This window comes from Biomphalaria glabrata, chromosome 6 (genome assembly GCF_947242115.1).
Source record: "Biomphalaria glabrata chromosome 6, xgBioGlab47.1, whole genome shotgun sequence".
Lineage (NCBI taxonomy): Eukaryota > Metazoa > Mollusca > Gastropoda > Planorbidae > Biomphalaria > Biomphalaria glabrata.
In genome coordinates, this window is record NC_074716.1 from 46,277,885 (window position 1) to 46,297,331 (window position 19,447).

A 19,447-nucleotide genomic window follows, 5' to 3' on the forward strand; every position below is an offset into this window, starting at 1 on the left:
GTAATAATCAAGCATTATAACAAATACACAGAAAGAGAAATTAACTAAGCCATGGTTGCTGGGCCTCTGCTCTCAGTGTGAATGCGTTCTAAAAGTCTATTTTTTCCCGCCAGTATACGAAATCGATGTCATAGTTTGTGGAACTTCGCTTGCAAAATGTGTCATAAATACAGATTATTGCCCTTTACAGGGGAAGTAACTGGATAACAGGCCCAGAATACAAATTGCAACTGTCGAGTTTCCATACGTCTGATCCCTGTGGGGTCTATCTTAAGGATGTGTGTGTTCCGGATATATAAATAGATTACATACAATTCTATTGTTTTTTTAATTTTTGTAAGCTCCAGGAAGTACCTCATCTTAGGGTCACGTCATAGGGTTCTTGGTGGAAGAGGATTATCTCTCCTTCCTAATCTAATTTTACAGTACACCATACTTGCCTCCCTTGGGTATTTCCACGATTACACGATGTATTATTTCCCTTATTTAATCATTACAAAAGGATAAATGGAATGCTTTGCCAAGATCAATTACTGGTATTAGTTGCAGTTGATTTTGCGAGGTTTGTAGACTGAATAAAAAAGGGAGACAAATTTTGATTTGTTGATGCATTAAGATATATTGGTTTAAAAAAAATATAATTAGATCTATAATAGTAATTAAAGTATTTAATATAATATTAATACAGCAAATAAAGCTATACACAAAGGGAAAATTGGTGATTAAAACACGACTACTAGAAAACTGTTTGAAAGGAGGACGGCGCAACAGAGGTGCCCACCCATAAGTACTTTAAAGACCCACTCAGGCGCCACCTCGCCCTCACTAGAATAAAGTAGCTGACAGCAGACAGATTTTGAAATGACATTTGGAGAGCTGCGGAACACACATTTGAGACCCAAAAGGAAGCCATTATTAAAGACAGGTGCAGAAGACTGAAAGAAAGTGGACAACCGCGGAAAAATATGCAGGTCACATTAGGGTCTTTGTAGTCATGTAAAATGCCGCAGTCACCCATTGCCATTATTATTGTTACAAAACTGTTGTAATCTATTTTTCTAAAGCCCGTTTTAAATATGTCTTTATATAACTTTTCTAAAAACGTTTTTTCTGAAACTATTCCAAAAAGTGTCTTTATGAAACTGTTGTAAATGTGTCAAATCATTTATTTAAAAAACAAAAATTCCATAACGTTGTCGAGGTCCCCTGGGAAAGAAGCGTTTCCCAAGAAAAATTAAAATGTCACACATTCAGAGTAAAATAGCCTTCCGGTCAACTTTTCAATTTTCAGAATTGTAAAAAAAATATATATATAATAATAATTCTATGGCTGAAAATTATTTCTGTTCAAGAGTACAGTGATTCTAGCAGTCCCAGACATAGTCTTTGCAAAGTGTGACACCACACACAGTCCCGAAGTGATGGAAGCCTCGTGTTGTTGTTGTTTTTTTTTGTTGTTTTTTTATGGTCAAGAGATTTAGCCAGTAAAACGCTATAAGAAGCTAAAAGTGATTTAAGTTTCGCTTTTAGCGTACTTTGTTTCATCATAGTGCTGGTGGGGTGACGTTTTGATATTTTTAAAAAGGTAGACCGAGAGAATGATTTATTTTACTGAGGCCGAGTCACAGAGATGGATGTTAGTCTAACTGTAGCCATTGGTTGTACTCAGCTCAAAACTGAATTGTGGCCCATCGCGTATCTCTCCAGGCTTCTTTATACATCCTATGACCTGTACTCCGTCAAACTTTGGTTTTACATTTCAAAATGATCAAATGATATTACGAAATCATTCTACAATGTTTTTCTGCCTAAATAATGCATAATTTGCAGCTCGGAATGCAGAAAATCGCTTGATTCACTGCGCTCACCCAGTATGCAAGAGTGGAACCAAATCGCAACAACAGGGTCTCTACTTTCTAATTCCACAGGCACCCAAAATTATAAAGCCCAGACCTGATTCTAGAATAAACCTTCACATCAACTTTCTTTTTACAGAAAAAATTAAGTTCCGTGCATAATTTCACCTTGATCTGAGATTGGGATTTGGAGAAATAGCTTTTACAAACGTACAGACAGACAGACAGACAGAAGACTTGATTTAAGATTTGTAAAAAAAAGTTTCAAATTTTGATTTCTCATAAATCTATTATGAGGGTAAGGTAAATTAGGTAATCACTGTCTGGTTCGCTTTTCATCGTTCGCGGATTCGCTACTTCGCGGGATGTTTGCATTCGGTTTATGGCCTCCATATCGCGGATATTGAAGAAACTTGGAAAATCAAAATAAACAGATGCTCTCTTTCCATTCTCACACACTCTCACTCTTTCACTAATTTTCACTATTCCTCTCTCTCTCTCTCTCTCTCTCTCTCTCTCTCTCTCTCTCAGTGATTTAAATTGTATAAATATGTAACTCTATCAATGATTTTAGAAATCTCTTTACCTAAATTTTGATCATTTTGATACTTTTTGAATATTTCAAACATCAAACGAACGATGAATAGCTAAAATATTAAATTAAATCCATTACAATTTTATAAGATTTTCCCATAGTTTTTGCAAAGAAGAGTAAACATGTCTTCACTATTTCGTTTTGAAATCATTTTCTTATTCTTTTTAATCCATTTTTCATCCTTTGTGTTAAACAATGTGTATAATAGAATAAATTCTGTGCATCCTGTATTAGTATTAGTGTACATGAAAACTTCTTTTTTTAAGTATTTTATAGACAAAAAGCCTAACATAAATTCGCATTCCCCTCCAAAAAATTAGAATCGCTCTACAAAATTAGATATTACAAAGTTTATTAGGGTTTCTCTATAGCACGCGTGTTTATTTAATCACATATCATTTGGTTTAGTTGGTCACTAGCCGCCTATATTTCTTAATTGCCATGGGGAATTTTTTTCAGAATAATTGTTTGTACAGGTTTCCGTATGTACCATACGTATAATAGGCTAAGTTGACTGTGATATATAAAATAAATTTCAGAAATTTACAAACTTCATTTTTCTTTCAATAGGAGATTATATTAATAACAATTACAATTAACAATATTCTTTTAAGTACGAGAACAATCATTTTGAGTTGTTATGCGACTAATACGGTTAAATATTTTGAAAGGATTGTAGGTGTAGCTAACAGCTTAAATCTACATATTCTCATTTAATATTATCATTATTTCTATAAAGAGTTAATGTTCCTTTATATCTATTTATAGATATGTCTATAGACAAGTAAAAGTAAAGTTCCCCTTTTAGACCTTGTGGTCTACAGCCGGGGTCGGCAGCCTTCGGCTCGCGAGCCACATATGGCTCTTTGGGTGTGAAGCTGCGGCTCTTCAGTTCCATACGCAAATATTATTTATTTTATCGAAACATGTTTAAATCGTTTAACGAAAATAAGGCGCCGATTCTATCTCTGAGCCACTTGCACTCGCTTTTCACGACATAGCTCCCCCGTTTCAAGCGCCTTCACTGTTGTCAGTCCTTCGGATGCGGATGTAATTATGTTTCACATCGGAAGTCTTGATGTAACTGCCAGTAAGGTGCAGTATTGTTATTATCGTCATTAAATAAACATTATATTTGTCTGCCAAAGAGAACTTGAGTCAATCTGTAATGTCTGTGTCTGTCACGTGTCAAGTGTGACTCCAGGAAGCACGAACCCAGCAGTCTACGCATTCGCGACACACTAATAGTAACCAGCCTCATGTGTAATATTATAATACTACGTCAACGCACATATAACCTTTACAATACTGAAATAAAAAATAATAATTATATAATAATGCCATATGTATATTATCTAATTTGTAGTGAAAAACACTGATTATATATAAATAAATATATTCGTTTTTTTTTCATTAAATATTGTGTGAGTACTATTTATTGTTGGTAAAAAAAAATGTGGCTCTTTAAAAACTTTAAAATTTTGTAAATTCTAATTTTTGGCTCTTCCGACTCTGAAGGTTGCCGACCCCTGGTCTATAGGGCAGATGATGAAAAGGTCTCTGTTTCTCTGGCCTACGGGTAACAAGGGTTTCATGTGGCCAGCACAGCGACCAACCGCCTTTACTTTTCCCCAACTAATGTCAGGTACCCATTAGAGCTGGGTGGACTCAGAGGCGCCCGAAGATTCCGAAATTAAAAATCGCAGTCTTCACCAAGCGCTTTACCGCTCAGCCACCGCGCTTCCCATCTATATCTATATATCAAATATATATATTAAAAGTACATTTGATTCCGCTTAATCGGAACATACCGAGTTGCGATCGTTTTAGTCCTAATAGCCAGTTGGCTCAGTTAACAGGATTCCACTGTATAATAGGATTTGTTTTTGTACGTTAGTATTTGATTCTAATATGGAGCTCGTCCTATTAACCGGCGGACCAATGAACCGGATACAACTGTACACTGTGATGACTCGAATACCGTGGTATGATTATTGTAGGCCACTAGGCATCTTCAAGCCGTTTTGCTATACAGAGAAAGGAACTAGAAGCGTGATGGCTGACTGGTTAAAACGCTTTATTTTCAAACCGAGATGTCTCGGGTTCGAATCCCGGGAAGACTAGGATTTTGAATTTTCGGTATTTTTAGCACGTCATTGAGTCCACCCTACTCTAATGGGTACCGTTCCTTAATTTTTAAAAGTAAAGGCGGTTGCTCGTTGTGCTGGCCACATGACACCCTCGTTAACCGTGGGTCAAATAGAATATCTCTAGATCATCGGCCCCGTAGATTGAAAGGTCTGAAGGAGGAGTTTTTCTTTACTTTTTTTTTCCGGCATGAACTTGTCTCAGTACAAGGAGACCTTTAAGGGAGTTTACGATTTAAAAAAAAAAAAAAAAAGCCTATTGCCAAATCAGAGCTTGGGGCCCTATACTTAATTTAAGAACCATTGTTTTAGAGTCAGTCATAAATGTCATTTTAAATTCCACTACTATTCTTAATACAGATTAGCGCGCGCTGCTGGGAAAGTTCCCTAGATGAACGAGCAGACGTCGTGAAAGCAATCAACTGTTAGTGTGAAATTGTTTTTGTGGCCCCCATGCTGAGACGTTTTGATTTGACTTGCAGCGCTGGTGTGTGTGTGGGGGGGGGGTCGGGAAGCGTAGGGAACTATAGCGGGAACTAGGGGAACGGAACCATCGATAAATCTTTCCCCCTAACGACATTGTTGTAAAGAGGAAGAGGGATAAAATTGCCCAGGCACCAAAATGTCCGTTGAAGTATTTGATAACACTGTTTGCCTATTTTGGCGGGAAAACAGGTGGACATAATCGAATGCGTGTGATTTATTTTGACAGACCGATACCCGAAAGGAGAGAACTGTCTTCAAATACTGCAGACGTGAGCATTTCTCATCCCGAAAACCGCGCTTTTACAATCCAGCCGTGCTACTTTTATTTACCTTATAGTACTTTAATAGTAATTTTAGATTAGTGTTTTGAGATTATTATATGTTATTGTTGCAATATGTTTTCTATCATTTATTAGGTACATATTTTACATTGTAAAGGATAGATGTCTAGCCGTGTTGAATGCGCTTTGGACTACTGTCGCAATGGTCCCAGATTCGAGCACTACTCGATGCCTTCCCTTGCCGTTCTGTGTGAGGTCTGTTCAAGGATGTGATCATCTTTATTTCAGAAGAGACGTCTTATATTCTAAAGTACTGTCCCTTTTTTTGTGAGATATGACACTTTTCAGACTACCGGCATAGTTTTTTTATTTTTTTAAAAGGTCAAGGAAAGTATATTTTATGTAAATTACATAAACCAATTCATTTAACAAGATGGTAATATTAAAAAATTGTGTTAATGACATTTTGTTTACGCTACATCGTTGGCCGATAATAATCTTAAATAATAATACGACAACTGTTAATAATAAACAATTATATTTACAAAAAAAGGCCCAATATAAGAGTTAAAAGAAACAACCATAGAGAGGCAAGGTCCCAAGGATTCCTATGACGAAAGGGGTGATAATGAATAGCATAAATGCTGACTGGGACCTTAAATTTCGGGATCCTCGGGCACCCAGCTCTAATGAGTACCTGACATTAGTTGGGGAAAAGTAAAGGCGCTTGGTCGTTGTGCTGGTCACGTGACACCCTCGTTAACCACAGTACACAGAAACAGATGCCATTTACATTATCTTCCCTGTCGACCAAAAGGTCTGAAAGGGCAATTTTACTTTATTTACAAATGCTGAAGTTTCCTAAAAAAGACAAATGATAATATCTTTGTGGATGCTGGAAAGACGTGTAAGTATTATGAAAAGGGAGGCGCGGTAAAGCGCTTGACTTCCAAACCGGAAACCTGGGTTCGAACCTTGGTGAAGACTTGGATTTTTAATTTCGGGATCTTCGGGCGCCTCTGAGTGCACCCAGCTCTAATGGGTACCTGACATTAGTTAGGGAAAAGTAAAGGCGGTTGGTCGTTGCGCTGGCCATATGACACCCATGTTAACCGTAGGCCACAAAAACAGATGACCTTTACATCATCTGCCCTATAGACCACAAGGTCTGAAAGGGGAACCTTTACTTCTACTTTTTTTAATTATGAAAAGGAGATATATAAGGAAAGATTGTGATAAAGATGCTTTAATATTTGTTAATGAGGATTTGCTTCTTTTTTTACTATTATTGTTATTTTTATTATTATTTAGCTAGTTATGACTAGCCTTTATCTTAAGTCCCCAAGTCCTGAGCTAGCCAAGAAAACCAGTGACTTGGCAGAATTTAAGTCATTGGTTAATATGCATGACTAAATGCATGACGCGTAAGACGTAATCATCTTCTTTTTTGAAGTAACGTCTGTATTATATAAGATAAGAAGATAGGATCTTTTAAGAAATTGACAACGAAGGATGAAATAAGATTACGACTGCTGAAATGATGTAATGCCTTTAATGTTGCATTTTATCACTGCATTGTTTGATTATGTGATTTCTAGCTTGATAGATTTTTTATTTCTATCATAATTAGTTAATTAGTACCCGCATTTCGAACACACTCAAAAAAAGTTCCCCCCAAAAAAAAGAAGCAAGAACTTGCTCATGCGGCAGGGCCCAGAAAAAGGGGAAAATGAAAAAAAGGAAACAAGACAGAGAAAAAAAAGAAAAGGGAAAAAATAAGATGAAAAAAAACAAAACAGGAAAAAAGAAACAAAAAAAAAAAGAAAAGAGAAAAAAAAAAGAGAAGAGGGAAAAAAGAGGAGAAAAACCAAAAGAGGGAAAAGAGGGGGGGGGGAGAGAAGGGCATATGCCCAAGCATTCTAAGAATGTAAATGGCTTGCAAATGGCATGAGCAAAAATTGAGGTATCTTTTTAAAAAAAAAGTATTTTCCTGGAATCTGGGTTGGCTCAAAAAAGTGGGTGGACAGGTATCTCGAAAACGGCTCTATCGATCTTCCCAGAAAATTGCCGGTTGGTGTATATTGTTGGGAAAAAAGTTTCTTCTGTTACTAGGCACGTTCAAATGTTGTTTTAGTAAACGTGCAAAACTGAGAGGCGGGTAGGGGGTTCTAATAAAAAAAAAACAATATATAGCCTAGAAACAAAGCAACAGGGGTAGCTGGTGTGTAATGCTAGTTATTAATAATAATGTATTTATACATATTTTTGATTATTTAAAAAAAAAAAAACAACAACACTATAAAAATATGTATTATGAATTGTGCGAATTAGTGCTCAAGAATGTATGTTACATAGAGTATTGTACAGCAAGAATGTCTAGTATGAAAGCGTTTTTTTTTATTCAAATAGTGTTATAATAAATATCAATATATTATATTAATTTATCGTAAAACTATTTCAATCACATAAACGTATTTAATAAATTGAATGGACCTCATTCACCAATCGTAAACAGACTACACTTAGTAATACTATCTCACAATAAATACTTCTCCCTACAAAATGTATTTAAAATTTATACAAATACATACGTGTAAAGTACATTCTTTAGATTTACAAAAATAGATTAAACGTTTGCAAAATAGGGCCTACCATCAGTTACAGCACTGAACTGTTTTTTTGTGGGGTTTTTTAATTGATTTTTTGTTTAATTTTACAAAACACAACTCTCTCAAATGCTTGCCAACTGCGGGAGTAAAATTATATATATATATATATGTAATAATAATTAAAAAATAACTAATTTGTTATTTAACTATTCGTAACTAATTATTTGTTTGGTACCGAACAAGGGGAAGAAAATGTACTTAACTAATGTTGTGGTATAAGTTGAATTAGTCCTCTTTATACTTTGTAGAGCGAAATAGGTCGCCGCTTTAAAGTTTGAGACTAATAATACATAATTATACAGCCTTCTATTTTCAAAAGCACATCGCTGGCTAACGGTTATTATGTCCGCGCGAGGAGGCTTGAAAGAATGAAACCTCGAGATCGAACTAAGGTTCTTCAACTTTTTTTTTAGACATGCATTTAAAAAGCGTTCACGGTAACGTTCACAAGATACCTACACATTTCTTCCCCATCCCTTGTTCAAAAGGGATCATAGCGCATTGAGAAAACAAAAAGCATGAAATTGCGCTAAACAAAAAACAATCACTAAAAATATTTAAAGGGCACAGATTTATTTTTGTTGCACTAGATCTAGATCTATTACAAATTTGATTACATGACTGATCCAAACTAATTGAATACACGTACACTAAATGTAAACTTTGTTTTTAATAATTATTTTTTAAATATTTGTTTTCTAGTTACGTTGAGGTCTGAAACTGTTTAAACTAACTTTCGACTTAATTAAACATTTCATTAAAAAAAGCTATTGTTTTTTTGTTGTTTTTTTTTAATATAAAGTCAAGAATACAATATCAAGAAGAAAACTTTATATAAATTATATACACCAATTTATTTACCGTATTGTTGAATTATAAATATGTATAAACATAAAAAATTTTTACTCCCAAGACCACTTGCGCTTTGTTCTAAAATTACAAAAGTGCGTTAATCTCTTCTACTCATAAAGAAAAAATTCCTTAAAAAAATATGAGTAATTATAAACAAAAGGTTACTGTGTTCGATGTAATGTATTACTGTGTGTTGCTATAATAATAGTGTTACTGTGTGCTAGGAGCTAGACCAACTGATATCACCTGATGTTGCTGTAAATATCTGATCTATTTGATTTACTTATGACGAGACCGTCATCTGTGTGTGTAGGACTTTATGAAACTGAATAATTCTGTTCTGAATATTTCCAGTCAATAACATGGATGAATAAAAGACAAAAAAAGAAAAAAAAAAGTGCTAATTCATTGGGTAAATAATTATCGCCAGACCAGACACACTACTCATCACAATCTACTTATATCTAGTCCACTGCCGGTCTGTCACCTTGAGGTTTCTCTACTATTGGTGTAGAAAAAAAAATTATGCCGCCATGTATGAAAATCTACCATAAATATCGCTCTATTATTTAGCATCTAACCCTTGATTGGAATCAATACCTGAGATGAACTACGTTTGGTAGCAAGGCTGGAAGGGCCAATCCTCCCGTAGAGCCTTGGCGAGAAACTCTGCAGTTTGGCGTAGTGCCTCATAGCTCCCATACAGGTCGAATCAATACCAAAAAGTCACAGCGTTTTGAGACATTTCAGATTTAAAGCTATACAGTCAAGCCCAAATTTCATTTCTCTTTTACATCTGTCCACATTTTAAAATGGATTAAATTGATTAGCTCAAAGCGTGAAACCCGGGAGTTCGATTCTCAATAGTCAGACAGACAGACAGACCTGAAAAAAAAAGTAATTTTTTTTTCGTCTGTTCCATTAAGGAGAGTGGAAGGCGGGAAAATGGAAAGACAACTGCCCGGCTAAACTAATCAGGCTTATTAGAAACATCCCTGGCTTATGGAACTTGCTTATAATTGGTTAGACCAGGATCTTACAGGGACGTCTTATTACATTTACTTTATCTTGTTTTAGCTTTCAAAAAAAAAAACGGTCCCGGGGCAAAGGGAAATAAGGGGTAAAGGTGAATGTATATTTTTGGATCGCTAATTTGTTGTCTGCCCTTGTGTGTTCTAAAGAAATACACTCTGGGTTATTATTATTATTATTATGTTAGAAATGAACGAGTAGTCATTCTCTGGCGCTGCCAGGGTCGAGTTTCGCTAAAGAGAAACAAAATTCATCGTAGTCCCTTTAACAGTTTCCACTGAGGAATTTTCTGGTGATGTGGCAGGTCTGCAGCAGTACCGCCCTCTGACAGGCAACGAGGATGTTCCTAGGAATGTTAAGGGCCGTGAAGGTGTCTGTGAGGTCAGTTGTTATTATCCCCTCGGTTGATATAACAATGGGGTATATTGTTATTTTGGACAATTTCCATAGACGCTTAATCTCCAAGCCCAGGTTCCCATATTTTCTTTGTTTTTCTATCTCAGTTTTTCTTAAATTATGAGACAGTGGTACGGCGATATCGATAATGGTAGCGGTTTTTTTCTTTTTTATCGATGAACAGCAGGTCCGGGCGATTGAAATCTACCGTTTTGTCGGTCAGAATAGGCCTATCCCAGTACAGCAGATGTTCAGTAGACTCGAGAACCTCTTGTGGAGAGTATTTATATAAGGAGTGTCCTTACCGATCAAATTGTGTGTCAAAGCCAGGTGTTGGTGTATTAACTTTGCAACTTGGTTATGGCGACCTAGGTAGGCTGATTCTGATAGGGCTGGACATCCTGCCATAATGTGTTCAATCGACTCGCCCACATTTTCACATTTTCGGCATTTGTCGACAACATTGAGTTTCAGGATATGCTTCTCGTAATTATTATTATTATTATTATTATTATTATTTAAATATTTACAGATTATTTTCTTTTAGTTGGTATTTCTATTAAATATTATTTTGTTGCTAATGTTTTCAAGTAGCATTTCTTATATGAACGCCAACGTGTTTTGCGATTATAATAACAAATGTCCCACAATTTATCCAATATAATTGTCGAAATTTCCAGAAAAGTAAAGATAAAACAAAAGCGCCAGTCATTTCGTATAGAAAAAAAGCTACCATCAAAATGACTGAGGGTATTTATTTTATTAGAAGATTCTAATGATGGGACCTAAGCCCACCCCAAACCGATCTTTATTGACGAATAACTGTTTGATCTTTTTGCATGAAGAAAGAAAGTCAATAGTAGGAATGGAAAAAGTGCTGAAAAGTTCTGTTAATGTTGCTCGCGAGGAACAAACGGGACGTGTTCCGGAGATACTTTCAAATGTTTGCTGTTGTGTGTACTTTGCAATGTAATTTGAAATCTGTAACGATGAAAAAGGATTTACAAGAACAAGAACAAGTGCAGGACATAGGCCTCAGCCAACAGTTTGACGACAGCTTGGGAACGCTCGAGTGCAGGACATAGGCCTCAGCCAACAGTTTGACGACAGCTTGGGAACGCTCGAGTGCAGGACATAGGCCTCAGCCAACAGTTTGACGACAGCCTGGGAACGCTCGAATGCAGGACATAGGCCTCAGCCAACAGTTTGACGACAGCCGGGGAACGCTCGAATGCAGGACATAGGCCTCAGCCAACAGTTTGACGACAGCCTGGGAACGCTCGAGTGCAGGACATAGGCCTCAGCCAACAGTTTGACGACAACCTGGGAACGCTCAAGTGCAGGACATAGGCCTCAGCCAACAGTTTGACGACAGCCTGGGAACGCTCAAGTGCAGGACATAGGCCTCAGCCAACAGTTTGACGACAGCTTGGGAACGCTCGAGTGCAGGACATAGGCCTCAGCCAACAGTTTGACGACAGCTTGGGAACGCTCGAGTGCAGGACATAGGCCTCAGCCAACAGTTTGACGACAGCCTGGGAACGCTCGAATGCAGGACATAGGCCTCAGCCAACAGTTTGACGACAGCCGGGGAACGCTCGAATGCAGGACATAGGCCTCAGCCAACAGTTTGACGACAGCCTGGGAACGCTCGAGTGCAGGACATAGGCCTCAGCCAACAGTTTGACGACAGCCTGGGAACGCTCAAGTGCAGGACATAGGCCTCAGCCAACAGTTTGACGACAGCCTGGGAACGCTCGAATGCAGGACATAGGCCTCAGCCAACAGTTTGACGACAGCTTGGGAACGCTCGAGTGCAGGACATAGGCCTCAGCCAACAGTTTGACGACAGCCTGGGAACGCTCGAATGCAGGACATAGGCCTCAGCCAACAGTTTGACGACAGCTTGGGAACGCTCGAGTGCAGGACATAGGCCTCAGCCAACAGTTTGACGACAGCCTGGGAACGCTCGAATGCAGGACATAGGCCTCAGCCAACAGTTTGACGACAGCCGGGGAACGCTCGAATGCAGGACATAGGCCTCAGCCAACAGTTTGACGACAGCCTGGGAACGCTCGAGTGCAGGACATAGGCCTCAGCCAACAGTTTGACGACAGCCTGGGAACGCTCAAGTGCAGGACATAGGCCTCAGCCAACAGTTTGACGACAGCCTGGGAACGCTCAAGTGCAGGACATAGGCCTCAGCCAACAGTTTGACGACAGCCTGGGAACGCTCGAATGCAGGACATAGGCCTCAGCCAACAGTTTGACGACAGCCTGGGAACGCTCGAATGCAGGACATAGGCCTCAGCCAACAGTTTGACGACAGCCTGGGAACGCTCGAATGCAGGACATAGGCCTCAGCCAACAGTTTGACGACAGCTTGGGAACGCTCGAGTGCAGGACATAGGCCTCAGCCAACAGTTTGACGACAGCCGGGGAACGCTCGAATGCAGGACATAGGCCTCAGCCAACAGTTTGACGACAGCCTGGGCACGCTCGAGTGCATCGACTTCATTGAAGATTCCAAGTTAGGTATCTCATCTTTTAAGAAAAGGAGATCATGCCTACATGAGATCATGCCTACTTGAGATCGTGCCTACTTGAAATCATACCTACGTGAGAATGCCTACTTCAGATCTTGCCTTCATGAGATCATGCCTATATGAGATCATACCTGAGATCATGCCTTTATAAGATCATATCTACATGAGAAGAGGCAGACAGAAAAAGCGATGAGAGGACAACATTAAAGAATGGACAGGCCTGCCATTGAGAGAGGTTCTTAACAAGGCAAAAAAAAAGAGAAGACTGGAGAAAGACGGTCGACAAATCTTGCCTGGTGCCCCAACGGTCCAACAGACTAAGGGATAGGTAAAGGTAAAGGTAAAAATCTACATGAGAAACATGTCTTCATGAGATCGTGCCTACATGAGAAGCGTGTCTTCAGGAGATCATGCTTTCTTGAGATTACGCCTTCTTGAGATCATGCCTACATGAGGCAATACCTTCATGAGATTAAGCCTTCATGAGATCACGCCTACATGAGAAACATGCCTACATGAGATAATGCCTACATGGCATAATGCCTACATGAGATCATGCCTTCATGAGATCATGCTTTCTTAAGATTATGCTTTCTTGATTTAATGCCTACATGAGATCAAGCCTACATGAGATCATACATACATGATATCATGCCTACATGAGATCATGCCTACATGAGATCATACATATATGAGATCATGCCTACATGAGATAATGCCTACATGGCATAATGCCTACATGAGATCATGCCTTCATGAGATCATGCTTTCTTAAGATTATGCTTTCTTGATTTAATGCCTACATGAGATCAAGCCTACTTGAGATCATGCCTACATGAGATCATGCCTACATGAGATCATGCCTACAGATGTTGAGAAACATTCAATCTGCACACATGCTGAAACTGTTTTTGTTGTCTTGGACATTGACGAATAGTTACAAGCTGTAACAATAGAATTGGGTGGTTAGTACTTCTTGCTAGTCTCAGAATTCTTGCTAGTCTCAGAATTCTTGTTAGTCTCAGAATTCTTTGCTAGTCTCAGAATTCTTGCTAGTCTCAGAATTCTTGCTAGTCTCAGAATTCTTGCTAGTTTCAGAATCTGATGACCCAAACTTCACTGTGTTGCCAGAGATACTGTCTAGGTGAAAAAATAAACATACTCCTCTTTATGAAATAAAAAAAAATTTCCAAGTAGAAATCACGAAAAAATGAAACACACTGTAAACATAATATCACTTCATTTCAATAATAGATTCACAAAAGTATATTTAAACTGAAATTTGAAACGACAATGACCTTTTAACCTGTACTGTGAAACGACTTTGACCTTTTAACCTGTACTTTGAGTCGACTTTGACCTTTAAACATGTACTTTAAGACTACTTTGACCTTTCGATCTGTACTTTGAAACGACTTTGACCTTTTAACCTGTACTTTGAAACGACTTTGACCAGCCCCGCTTATTATTTTCCCTTCGACCTATACCCTCAACAATTAGTTACTCCAACATAAGAGAAAGGAACAATTATTCTATTTTTAACATCGTCACAACTAATTGTAACACTAATGATTATTTCCCGTTTCTTCCTCGAAACCATGCTCAAAATCAACGTGCAAGTATAAACTTGATTAATCATCTCGTGAGACATTGACGCGTACATCACGTAACATAATGGTATAATATTAGAGTCACAATGAGATTGACTTTCTGACGATTCCAACTTTTCCGATAGATCTACAATCTTGTATCTTGTATGGAGGAACTTAAAAAAACAATGAGACTCGAGAAACTGAGATTGAGAACACAATTGACTTTTTACATGATTTTACTTGAAAACCCCCCCCCCTCCTTTTTTTTTCCTTTTTTTTTTATGTGACCAGATTTCTTCGGTGAAATTATTGTTGAGAGAAATGGGCAATTCAACCGAAAAAAAAGAATGCTGTATTTAAAATTCAGCATGAAAATCCCCAATACAAAACAATTATAACTTTGATATAACTTTAATATAACGTGTCTTATTTAAAAAAAAAAACTACTGTCGTCACAGATCGTATTTGATCCATTATTTCCTTTTTATACAGAACGCCTTTGAACATTTCTCGACCACCCAAACACGACATTTCCCGATCTATTGACAGCTTTCAGTCTTAGCCCCTGGCTACGTGGATTAAAGTACAATTAGCGCTATTTTTAGATTTTAAACTCCTTCCTAGCGTTAGCTATAGACGTGTTCTATTTTTAGATTCATGAAGTAAATATTTTTTTTTTTGGTTTTTGGTGTAAACAAAAATAATTAAATAAATTTAGCAACGGAACATGTAATGTGGACTGCTCGTTTTAGAAAGCGCAAGTTCAATTTTTGTATAAGGCTTGGCGAATGTGTCCTAGTACTTAACTCTTTCTCTCCGTAATTATTTACAACATTCTGGTGGAATCAACGCTGGTATCGTCAGTTAGGAGAGAAAGAGTTAAAGGGCTTAGACTATTTGTTTCTTACTGTGTTCTTTAAGGTTATAAGTGTGCTCTGATTGAATTGGACAGGAGTGTCTCTCCAAAATAGGGCTCCACAAAGTCCTCGTAATTTCGAATCGACTCTGACTTGGTAACCCCAGGATCTCCGGATATAAAAATGATTCTTCTTTGAAGGCAAATAAAATCAATCGACGAGTCAAGATGCCAAGCTCATCTGTCTCTCTGTGTCATATTGCCTGTTACCAGCAAAGCGATCAAGCGCCTTAACTTTCCCATTGAATGTCAGGTATTCATAAACGTTGGGTGGGCTCAGGAACTCAAGAGAGTCCCGAAATTATAACAAAAACAGTTTTCATCGAGATTCGAACTCGTAACCCCTTGGTTTGGGAATATAGTGTTTTACAACTTCGCCATCTTTCAGTAACAGTTAGATGTAACAACAGTGTGATGAAATTCGAAGCTGTTATAGTGAGGAAAAAACAACGTGTTTACCAAACTTCTAGAGTCTATGTTTTTCTTGGGGCCACGTTTATCTAATAAGGTTTTAAAGAACTTAGGATGTTCTTCAATGAAAAAAAAAATGGGCATTTAGATGTTCAAATTTGAAGATTTTAGCATTCTAACCCAACCTGACAGCAGGAGATGGCATCTAGGAGGGTTCGAACCAGGGAACAGCGAGACCATCGAACGGCAGTCCAGAGCGCATAACAAACAACTAATCCGTCTTGCATAGTATTTCACTTCATTCGAAAGAACATCGGCAGAAGTGGAAATAGAAGATCATTTACATAAGTTTGAGTTTCTACAGGCAACAGAATTAGAACCACTGATAACAGAATTTAAACCACTGATAACAGAATTTGAACCACTGGTAACATAATTAGAATAACTGTTAACAGAATTATAACCTCTGGTAACAGAATTCAGACCACTCGTAACAGAATTCGAGCCACTGTTGACATAATAAGAACCGCTGGTAACAGAATTTAAACCACCAAAACAAAATTCGAACCACTGGGGACATAATTAGAACCATTGGTAGCAGAATCAGAACCATTGGATACAGAATTAGAACCACTGGTACAGAATCAGAGTCACGGTAACAGAATGTGAATAATATGTGACATAATTAGAACCGCGGGTAACAGAAATCGAAACACTGTTAACAGAATTAGAACCACTGGTAACAAAACCAGACCGAGGAGATCATGAAGCAGTCCTGACAATGTCAAGCGTTGTCTTCAATTATGACAGTATCGCGAGGATCTATCAATCGGAGTAGTCGCCCGTGGACAGGTTCAGCTCTGTCCACATTGCACGGAAGCTCGAATCCGATTACGTATCGCCCCGCCGTTTGATATCAGTCTTGAGGTTTGGTGAAAGGAAAAGAAGAGTTGAAAAGTTGAGGCTTGGTTCTATTTAAGTGTGGGGATGGTGAAGATATAAAGGTAATGACAGGCTTGATACTACACTCTGACTGATTATGACTAATTAGCAATATAAAGTTCAGCACGCGTATTTGTGGATCGATCAAATGATATTGATTTAATAGAAGGTACATTTTTATAACTTGCAGACCCGCGCCCCGTCTGTTTGGGCCGGGGGGGGGGGGGACAGGACTTTCACGGAACCCAAATCAAGGGGGCCTTTTTTACATATGCATCTTGTATATATATTTGAAGTTTAAGGGGGCCTTTTTTACATATGCATCTTGTATATATATTTGAAGTTTATTTTGGCCCTTTTGGGGCCTTTAGAAGTTATATGGAGGCGGTAAAGTGCTTTGCTTCCGAACCGGGGGTCCTGGGTTCGAACCCAGCTTCAATGGGTACTTGACATTAGTTGGGAAAATTAAAGGAGCTTGGTTATTGTGCAGACCACGTGACACCCCCGTTGACCGTGGCAACAAATCAATGTTACATCATCTGCCCTATTGAGGGACAGGATCTCCAAGGGGAACTTACTTACTCTATAAGTTGTATGTCAGTTCTAAATACTTCTCGGGGGCCCTACGCTATGGGTTGTGATGCCTATTTGTATATCCGGCCCTGTTGGGAAGAGGAAGAAGAAAGAGAAAAGGCAAAGAGGACCACACGTACCAAGTAGCCTGAGGCCCATTTATATTTCTGGTGCCGAGTGTATTCAAGTTCATTCGTTACAGAAGGCCTTAACCCTGACCTGCAACGTCACAACATGTGGGCAGTCACAGACTTGTACAACGTGGCAAGGACCATTTCGTCTTCACAGTCCACAGGCTGCGATATCACAGGTCAGTGGTGAGGCCTTCTTAAACGAATGGTCTCGGTCTAATACACTGGAAAATCTAGAGAAAGTTTTTTTTTTGGGAGGGTTTCTTTTTCTGTTGTTTTTTTTTCGGGGTGTGGGGGGGGGGGGAGATAGTAGCCAAGAGTACAGATGTTGTGCGAAACCTAAGCTTATATTTCCCATTGCTTTAAGTCTGTTGAGTTTTTAGCAGGAGGCCGGGGCATGGACTGTACGCTACCATCACACAGACTGTCAGACACCATCACACAGACTGTCAGACACCATCACACGGATTCTTTAACACCATCATACAATCTGACGCTATCAAGCAGACTTTACGACATTATCACATTACTATCAGACACCGTCCGACAGAAATGAGTTCTGTTAGTTTCCACTAGAGCCCCTTCATACATTACACATTTGTAAGTATAAATTAACTCTTTATCTCCGGAATTATTTGTCCACGTTCTGACAGATGTGTTCATTTTTCACATTTGTACATTCTACCCTGTTATGATTAAACTCCAATAACATTTTTGTTTGTAATCAGAAAACGTTACATTTGGTGTAGAATTATAGGAGAATGCGTGCCCTTTTATAAAACACAAATTAAAGTTTATAAAACCAAACATAAATTTAATTTAATGAGGTCAAATCAACAATATGTTAATTTGGAGAGAGAGAGAGAGAGAGTTAACTTCTGGAACTACTGAGATCATGTAACAAACTAAACGAACTGAGCCTCACTTTGACCTCTGACATCGTAAATGACAGAATATAGAAAGGGAAATCTAAAGTAGGTCGACCAATCATCCGTATCTCCCTTTGGATTTCAATACGAGGCTCGTGTTTGTAAAGTTTTCAAGAATGTTTATTCGTGTTTTTTTATGCGTTAAAAAATCCGAAATTGTCTGATGTCATCAAATTGATTTCTCTCCCATTATTGGTTGTTGGTCTTTGAACCGTTTTCCTTAAATTAATTTGATATTGATTTCTTCTATTGAGAACAATGTTCCGTGGCGCTAATTACATTGTATAAAGCCGCTGCTGCTAATTATTGGTCAAGTTAATACCTAATATGTTTTCTGGAACGTAAAGAGGAAAAAAAATGTTTTTACAGAATGTCGACCACAAAATCTTCTTGAAATATGAAATGAATATACCATCTGTTCAGTTCAGTCCAACCGTTATAGTAGACCTGAACACTGACCTGTGACGTGGTGACCTGTGGTCAGTGGATTCCAACAGCTCTTTGCCACGTAACAGGTCTGATGCGCTTGTATGACTTTTCACGTTCGATCGCACACTCGAACCAGAAGTCAGATTAGTCCAGGTCTAATCATGGCATCCCCGCGGAAACGTCTGTTAGAGGAGGCTGGCTTTGAAAAGTCATTCAGGTGGTGATGGCCCTTACGTGGGATACATTTAAGGATTACGTTGGAACCCCTCGTGGGCTCGGCCTCCGGCCTAGCTTGAATGGCGGGAACCCAGGTTTGGCTTCGAGAGTCGTGCCTCAAAACAACGGATGTGATTTAATGATAATCTAGTTGATGGGAAATCTCCAGACAGAGGACACAGTGAAGAGCCATCTCTAACTCCTGGTCTTTGGATCAAATCAAAGGGTCATAGATGGACGCAAGCTCGACCCTTATATGGTCACTCACTGAAGTTAGCAAAGTAGGTAAACATAATGTATATTGTCGAGGACCAGAGAATCTTCAAGTGAAGACTTTGTCCTAGTAAACAAATACATTGGCTGGCAGGGAAGAATATTCGAAAAAAAAATGTTTAAAGAATTTGGATAGAATTTTTTTGAAAGATATTTGTCAAAAGATAGATAGATA

At 38.4% G+C, this 19,447-nt stretch overlaps 2 protein-coding genes across 5 annotated transcripts in view; one reads left to right on the forward strand and one right to left on the reverse strand.

Moving 5' to 3' along the window:
* The window catches only part of LOC106078264 (synaptotagmin-7-like), a 465,097-nt gene that overhangs the window by 370,695 nt on the left and 74,955 nt on the right, over nt 1-19,447 (reverse strand). The window lies entirely within an intron of this gene.
* Nucleotides 10,591-19,447, forward strand: part of LOC129926942 (relaxin receptor 1-like) — a 30,347-nt gene continuing 21,490 nt past the window's right edge. Inside the window, exon 1 of the mRNA XM_056033676.1 lies at nt 10,591-10,800. The gene's annotated coding sequence lies outside the window, so the exon portion shown is untranslated. The remainder of the gene's footprint in view (nt 10,801-19,447) is intronic.